The sequence below is a fragment of the Balaenoptera ricei genome, chromosome 13, assembly GCF_028023285.1.
Source record: "Balaenoptera ricei isolate mBalRic1 chromosome 13, mBalRic1.hap2, whole genome shotgun sequence".
Classification (NCBI taxonomy): domain Eukaryota; kingdom Metazoa; phylum Chordata; class Mammalia; order Artiodactyla; family Balaenopteridae; genus Balaenoptera; species Balaenoptera ricei.
Genome location: NC_082651.1, coordinates 72,399,178 through 72,407,869, shown reverse-complemented (window position 1 = coordinate 72,407,869; position 8,692 = coordinate 72,399,178).

Below are 8,692 nucleotides of genomic sequence, written 5' to 3'. Positions count from 1 at the left end.
GCAAGCATCTGTCAGGTCCAACGATGGGCTATTTTTCTAGTCCCTGTTGTGGGAGAAGAGCCAAGAAGTATTAGCAGAAACCTGCAAATCTACTTAGGAGGCAGAGAGCAACAAGCCAGTGTATGCAGACAAATGCAGAATAAAATATTCTAGCTCCTTGCCATTAAGTATGGTCCCGGGGCCAGCAGCACCAAGCCTCACTCCAAAGCTACTGAACTGGAATCTTCATTTTAATGAAATGTAGATGGTTCATGTGCACATTTGATGTGTGAGAAGCACTGGTCAAAAGGAGTGGATCTCAATCTTTTAAGTCACAGACTCATTTTAAAGTCTCATGGGACTTATGAACACTCTTGTGAAAACACGCACGGAGAATTACACAAACTCTTTCGCATTCAATTTCAGGGTTCCCCTGAACACCAATCTATTGATGACGAGGAAATCCTAAGTAAAACCTCCGGTCACAGTGTCAGAAGAGCTGCTGAGTGTCATCCAGAAGAGTTAGGGACGGATTCTTACAGGAGGCAGAGCTTAAATTAAGTTTTGAAATATGGGAGAGACTGAACAGGGAGAGGAGTCAAGAAGGGTGTTTCAGGTGGGAGAAATGCATGGGTAAATGGGTCCAGAAGAGACAACAACAGATACCAATTTTTATACGGAGTAAGGTGAAGCTTAATGAGGAGACTGTAGATTGATAGCAGCATCTCCTTGCAATTCATTATTACTGTTTGGACCTCCAAAAAATGAAACTGGACTGTGGGTTCAGTGGTTCTTCCACTTTGGGGGGAACCAGGAACCCTCTGACATATGGTTCTATGAAAGACCTCATTTCCAATGACCAGCTCTCTCTCTCTCTCTCTCTCTCTCTCTCTCTCTCTCTCACTCTGCCCTGGCCACATGGCCTCCAGGCTTTTCCAGGAACTCCAGGAGTGCCTGGGGCACTCCGTACGCCTGGGTACTTCTTCCCGCCCCCGCAACCAAAAGGATCCTTTAAGGTCTTTATTCAAATGAGACTTCAGAGGAGAGGCTATTCCTCTGGAATAGCAGCACCACCCACATTCCCTTTCCCTACTTAAAGCAGGAAGAATTTCTTCATTAACTGACATTATGTTATATTTACTTATAGATTCATTTATGGCCTGTTTCCTCTAATTTGTGGACTTCCTTTGCTGTTGTATCTTGCATACCCAAAGTGGGGGCTGGCACATAGTAGGTACTCAATAAATACATATTGAATAAGTGACCCCTTGACTACAACCAGTGATGAATGTAAAAGCCATGTTCACAAACTCCATAGCTCCAGAAATAGTAACATATTAAACATTCCTGAAATATACTATACATATGCTGAGACTGAATTTTCAACCACTTTTCTTTAGTCTAGCTGAACAAGAAATACTAAACACATGGAACATTTTAAGTCCTGAAATTCAAACATTTAAAAGTAAGGTTTACAAAAAATGTCTTTATAGTCCATGTACAATGCATAACTATTTCTCTTGTAGCAAAGCTGAAACACACTGGTGTGTACTCAGCTGGGGTTTTCCTCCAAAATGCCACATTCAGACTGAATTCTTGTGTGTATGTTCTCGATTATCACCCCCGCCCCCCGCCCCAAGTTAGATTTAAGGAAAAATGTAAGAGAAACTGGAAGTTGAGAACATTTTGAACAAGAATGTCCTTATAGCTGGAGGATTCCCCTCCTTGCAACCCAAATAGAATTGCACCAGTCCTGGAAATAAAGTTAACCTGCTCTAATGAATTTGGCTGAACAGTTGCCAAAAGCTGAGGAATTTTCTAACCAGTGATTTCCCTGTAAATAAAGAACGTCAGGTCACATCTCTGTTAGGAGATTTCACTTTCGCCTAATCAAATGCAGCAGGAAATAGTATATATGAGATGGTGTGAGCATGCAGACTACAGGCCTAGCATACAGTTCTGAGCAGGTTAGACAGTGAACCACCAAATCCTAGGAGGACTCTTGGCATTTGAATTGGCTTTTGAACTCAGGCAGCACCAATTTTACTTGTGGATAAGGCCTTCAAATATAGTTGCATACTTGGTCTTGAATTTTGACTGGAAACCAGTGACTAATAAATAACATTACCTAATATCAATATTTAAATAGTCTTCCAGCTTAAAAAACCCTTTGACATTCGTCTCATTCTTCCTCATCTTAGGTTGTTTGTCCATGTTGGGTAGGTGAGGCCCTTAGGATTGATTTACAGTTTGTCTCTTTCCAGAAGGGATTTAAGGCAACTTAAAAGGCTTTTGTGTATAGTGAGGAGTCATTCCTATTATATTCTTTGTGATGTTCTCTTTCTCCAGAGAGCTGTATGTCTCCCTCCGTAGATTCTTTCAAGTCTTTGCTTAAATGTTAGCTCACCAGAGACCTTGAACACGTCCTATACGTCGGCCTTGCACCTCCACACATTCTGCATCCGCAGATTCAACTAACTATGGATTGAAAATATTCCCCCCCAAAAAATTCCAGAAAGTTCCAAAAAGCAAAACTTGAATTTGCCACACACTGGCAACTATTTACATAGCATTTATATTGTATTAGGTATAACAAGTAATCCAGAGATGATTTAAAGTATACAGGAGGATGTATGTAGGTTATATGCAAATAGTATGCTATTTTATATAAGGAACTTGAGCGTCCTGGGATTTTGTTATCTATAGGTCATCCTGGAACCAATACCTAGGACTGACTGTATAAAATTTCACTCATCGTCCTTTTTATCTCTTTACCCCCCTTTATTCATAGCACTTACCATTCCACATATTGTATATTTATTTGTTTATTTTCTCCTCTACCCCACATCACTAGAATGTAAGCTCCATAAGGGCAAAAACTTTGCTTGTTTTATTCACAGCTGCATCCCAACAACTTGATCAGTGCTTGGCACATAGTAGGGACTTAATGAATATTTGTCGAGTGAGTAAATGAACATGTTCTCAGAGCTTAGTACAGATACCTGGCACATGATAAATATTTTTGAATCAAAGAATGCTTTATTGAATGAACTAGAGCAAGGTGTGTGATTCATTCAAGGTCATGCAGACAGTGAAAACTTGGTTTGTATAGATTTCAATCCCTGCTAATTCTTTCTCTGATGCGTCTTCATTTGTATACCTGGTAGCAAATCCAGACTGTTGCATTGTCAAAGTTTCTTTACTCATCCAATTTGGTACCTGCCAAAGAGAATATTATAGAACTACGACAGTGATTATAAGATGAGCAGGAAGTAAAATTTTGTCTGTTAATGTTCTGGGCTAGTGAGAAACAAAATGAAAAAAGAGAGGGGAAGAGAGAGGTCTGCAATGATACCCCCATTTCTCCTGCTCTCCTACATTCATTTATGCACTTACATGGAAGGACAGGTACCCATATACCTCCCCCCAACACAGGCACCAAACATACTCCTACCCTGCAGGTACATAATGTCTTCACCATCTCTGCCTTTCTTGTGTCACCTTTCTTGTTTTACCCAGTGTCAGAAGTTCCTGTGCACAAAGGACAGACCATCTTCTGAGGGGCTTATTTCAGGTCACTTAATTTGGACTCGCACACAGAAAACCAGGAAATGGGCAGTGGGGGACATCCAGGGCAGTCCTTACATTTACTTCACAGAGAACATTTTATAGGGATGTTTGAAAACCACATCTGACAATAATCTCCTGTTAGGGTCCCAAGGCCGCTTAGGCTCAGGCTCAGGCCCCTTTGCTGCAGCTCACTCTGCTGATGGACCAGACTCATCAGCACGCCTCCCCCACCTGGCATTGTGGATGCTCTGAAGCCCACTTGTTAGCCTTTGTCCTCAACGCTGTGGAAACAATGGTTGTGGTATTTTCCTCAAGGAGGATAATAGATAGGTAGACGTGTGCCCTTGAGAGTGCTTTGAGCCGCCTGACTGCTGACTGAACTGGAGCAGGAGGGGAGGGGAGCCATTTCACACATTCAACATGAATTTATTGGGGGCCCACACTGTGCCAAGGAATTGGGCCAGTGATGTTGGCACTGCTCTCGGGCTGACCTATGTTTCTCTCATCTTTCCAAACCTACTTGACTCAATATGAAAACTGTGTTCCAGAGGCCTTCATCTTAACCTTCCAGGGACATCTAGATGCTCCTGACTGTGGTCCAGTCACTTGTCTGAGCAGAAGGACATGTTATGCAAATTAGGCGCCCACACAAGAATCAGTACATGGTAACCCTATGCTTTGTACCTAAGCCCAGAAATGCTGTGAGATTTATCAAGTGAACACTGAATGCTGAGCTTTTTCAAAGGTAGCTGTCTCCTTTGTGGCCCTATATTAAAATCTCTGTTCCTAGAGTGGTCTAAGACTCCTTTTTGGTTTGTAAAGTCCTATCTTTAAATTGTTTCTAATTGTGGATCTGTCTAGAAAGCAAAGATAAGAATTGTGCGCATTCATTCCATTATGCTGTAACTCTCAGGACCTGCTGCATAAATCTGCTTGATAGTGAATGCGACCTAACATTCTTATTGTTATGCAACATATACATGTTGAACACCAGAGTATAAGGCACTGTGACAGGTACTCTAAAGGATGCGAAGAAGAATATACTGCCTACACTTGGGCAGTTTATAATTTGTTGAGGTGATAAAGCAAGCATACAAGTAACTATAATCCATGACACTATGTGATAAATGTCATCAGCTCCATGATAGTTTACAAATGCCAAATAGGGACACATGTTCTGATATGCTATCTGACAATGGGACAACATGTATCTCAATTGAGACCATCTGGATTATCTAGGATGGATGGTCCAGTAATACTGCTATTTCACTGTACATTAGTGGTTTTAAAGTTTTTTCCTTTTTAAATGGAATTGTAAGAAGGACCTTGGTATATGTTATAGGCAAAAGTGCAGCTGTTCTGGTTGAGCTGTAGCGGGGAGCCCTTCCCCTCTTAGCCCTCTACCCTTTCACTAAGGAGCTTCTTGAAACTTCCTTCTGACTCTCATGGGCTCCAAGAAACACAGTTGAAACTATGGCAAGATGATGAGCAAGTGGAGAGATTGCTTCTAGTTGGAGTGATCAGGGTGGCCTGATGGAGGAGGTGGCATTTGAAGTTAGTCTTAGTATAGGGTGATCATTGGACTTTGCATTGTATAGGGCTGAAGCATGTGGTCTAAGTGTACCTACACTAGGCACAGATCTTCACAACCTGGTAAATGGCCTGCATAGAGGGTGTCAGGGAGGATCCAGCACTTGGTCCCCTCCCAGTCACGTGGACTTCTCCCCTGACATTGCTGAATTTCATGGTGGTGAAGGATCTGAGGTTCATCTCTGGCCTCCTCTGACCTTCTCTCCCTTGCTCCTCTTCCTCCTCCTCCTCCTCCTCCTCTCTATCCCACTATAAGGAACTTTCTGCTGTCCCTGTGTCTGCTCAAAGGCCCAGCTTCTCTGGATATTTGTCCTTTGCCAGCAGCTACACTTACAGTGGATTCTAACATTTATTTCTTTAGCATTAGACCCCAGAAGCAGACACCCAAGTCACGGCAACAATGAGTGAACATTACTATCCTCAGAGAATGCTGTGCTTTCTTCCAAGGAGGCCAGGCTTGGGTGGGAGGACCCACTCAGGAGCCATAGAACCAGTGAACTAGAACCCTGGTCCTTCAGCATAGCTAATTCTGGCTAATCAAGGTTTTACAGCACCTTGGAGTATAGTTAACATTGATTGGGAAGTGGGCTTCCTACTCTGAGGTTCATGCTGTCTTGCAATACCCAAATATTAGGATTTTAGATGGAGGAATGAGCAAATCTCAGACACTTATTCTCTTCCTTAATTGCTTTATTATCCCTTGTCAGGCTAAAGACCTAGTTAGCTATAAAAGAAAACAGGGTTTCCACAGAAAGATGAAAGTCATACCCAGACTTACAGACGTGTGAGGGTTGTGCAGAAAATTCAATTTGATTAAAAAATATATCTGTTGAGGTTTTTTCTTTACTTTTTAAAGCAGTCTTAGGTTCACAGCAAAATCACGCAGAAAGTGCATAGAGTTTCCATATACCTTCTGCCCCTACACTCATACAGCCTCCCCCAGTATCAACATCCTGCAGCAGAGTGGTACATTTATTACAATCAATGAACCTGAGTTGACACATCTTTATCAGCAGTCCACAGTTTGTGTTAGAGTTCACTCTTGGTGTTGTACATTCTGTGGGTATGGACAAATACATAATGACCTGAATCCACCATTATAGTATCATACAGAATAGTTTTACTGCCTTAAAAATCAGCTGTACTTCACCTATTCATCCATCCCTTCCCCCTTATTCCTGGCAACAACTGATCTTTTTACTCTCTCCATAGTTTTGCCTTTTCCAGAATGTTATATAGTTGGAATTGTATAGTAGGTAGCATTTTCAGATTGGCTTCTTTCACTTAGTAATACACATTTAAGTTTTCTCCATGTCTTTTCATGGCTTGATAGCTCATGTCCTTTTAGCACTAAATAATATTCCATTGTCTGGATGTACCACAGTTTATCAATTCTCCTACTGAATTTTTGTTGAGTTTTTACTCTGAATAAAGCATTAAACTATATGCAATTAGGGGATATAATAACATAAGACATAGTTTATAAAGCAAGACATTGTTCTGTTGTTCAAGGAGCTTACACTCCACTAGGGCCTTTTGTTAAGGGGCGGACTGGAGCAAAGTTGTTACAAGGAAGGAGAGGTTCCAACTGGTTAAATTCCAGGCCTCTTGAAGAGAAAACACATGAGGAGGGATGAGAAGAATGGGTAGGATTCCAGCGTAGTTATGGGCTGAATTGTGTCACCTCAAAATCCATATCTTGAAGTCCTAGCCCCCAATACCTCAGAATGTGTCAATACTTGGAGCTGGGGCCTTTAAAGAGGTAATTAAGACTAAATGAGGTCTTATGGGTGGACCCTAAGCCAATATGACTGGTGTACTTATCAGAAAAGGAAAAGACATCAGGGATCATGCACAGAGAAAAGGCCCTCTGATGACACAGCAGGAAAGCAGCCATCTGCAAAACAAGGAGAGAGGCCTTAGGAGAAAGCAACCCTGCCTGCATCTTGATCTTGGACTTCCAGCCTCTAAAATGTGAGAAGACAGTTGCATGTTGTTTAAGCCACCCAGATTTTTGTATAGCAGCCCTAACAAACTAATACAAACGTGAAGATGGGAAGGTGGGTAATTCGACAGTGAGAATGGCATGAGGAATGTGCAGAGGCTGGGAAACATGGCTGAGCTCAAGAACACGACAGAGCCGAGGTTGGCTGGTTGTTGGGGCCATGTTACCAGGCTGTGGTTGGCCTCGGGGTAGCCAGCAGAGGGGAGTTCATGAAGGTGCCGCGGTGGGATGGGTCCCGGGATTTCCCTTGTGAGTTCAGCCACCATGGCAGCGGTGCCTTGGTCTTCGTAGGTGTTTGTATTCTACATATGTCTTTAAAATGCATTGGCTTGCTTCTATTTTACCCTTGGTGCCGGCACACAATGGTTTTAATAGGCTGAATCTGCAACACTAAAAAACATGTTTTGACAGAGAAACACTAGCCAAGAAGATTCTGTGGTGTTTCTTGTCACCGGGCAAGCACCAGGCCTTTCCTGGCTTTCCTTCTCAATCTCAAAGCAAACAGTTCTCCAAAATGGTGCTGCAGACATGTCTGACTGATTAAAAGAACATCAGAGCTTAATGGGACCTTAGAAGTCACTAATTCTGCCCCCCCCCCCATTTTATAGCAGAGGAAATGGAAGCCTAGAAAAAGTTAGTGACTTTCTCAAGATCATCCAGTTAGTTAGTGGCAAAGGCTTCTAAGTCTAGAAAGTTGTTGTTATTATTATTATTACTTTTTGCTAAATAATTTTGATTTTATTTGGAAAAAGAGGCTCATCCCTGCAAGGATTAGGATGGGAAAGTGCTATGAATAATGTCTCTGGAGGGACCCATGGCATCAAGGTGAAAATTGTGTACTCTGGAGTCAGACACCAGGGTTCAAACCCCAGCTCTCCACTGGCTAGTTGTGTGACCTTGGGGTTCCTGCTTAAGCTCTCTAAGACTTAGTGCTTTATCTGTAAGAATGGTGTTGTTGAGGGGAGGTTATCATGGAACTCATCTTGAGAGAGTGTATCAAGATTAAGTGAAATAGGGACTTCCCTGGCAGTCCGGTGGTTAAGACTCTGAGCTCCCAATGCAGGGGGCATGGGTTTGATCCCTGGTCAGGGAACTAAGATCCCACATGCCACATGGCGTGGCCCCCCATAAAGAAAAACAAGCAAAAAAAACACAATAGGAAGATTAAGTGAAACAGTTCTTATGAATGTGACTGGCACATTATCAAACCTCAAAAAAAGTATAAACCTCAAAAAGAAAAAAACCTCAAAGTGTTTTTCCTACCCCACAAGGATAGTCTTGTTTGTCTCTGTGTCCCTAGGACCTGGAACAAGCCCTGTCACAGAGTCCATGTGCAACAAATGTGTGTTGAATGAATAAAGCATCAGAAGTGGCCCAGGAGGAACAATAGCACATACGGCTGGGAAAAGAAAAAGGAAAACAGATGATAAAAAATGGATAAGGGAGATCTGCAAATACTGAGATTCTTAGGCAAGTGGAAAGATTTGAGAAATGTTCAATGGGAGTAAATGGGAAAGAAGAATCTCTCACCTCCAGGGGGTTGCATGG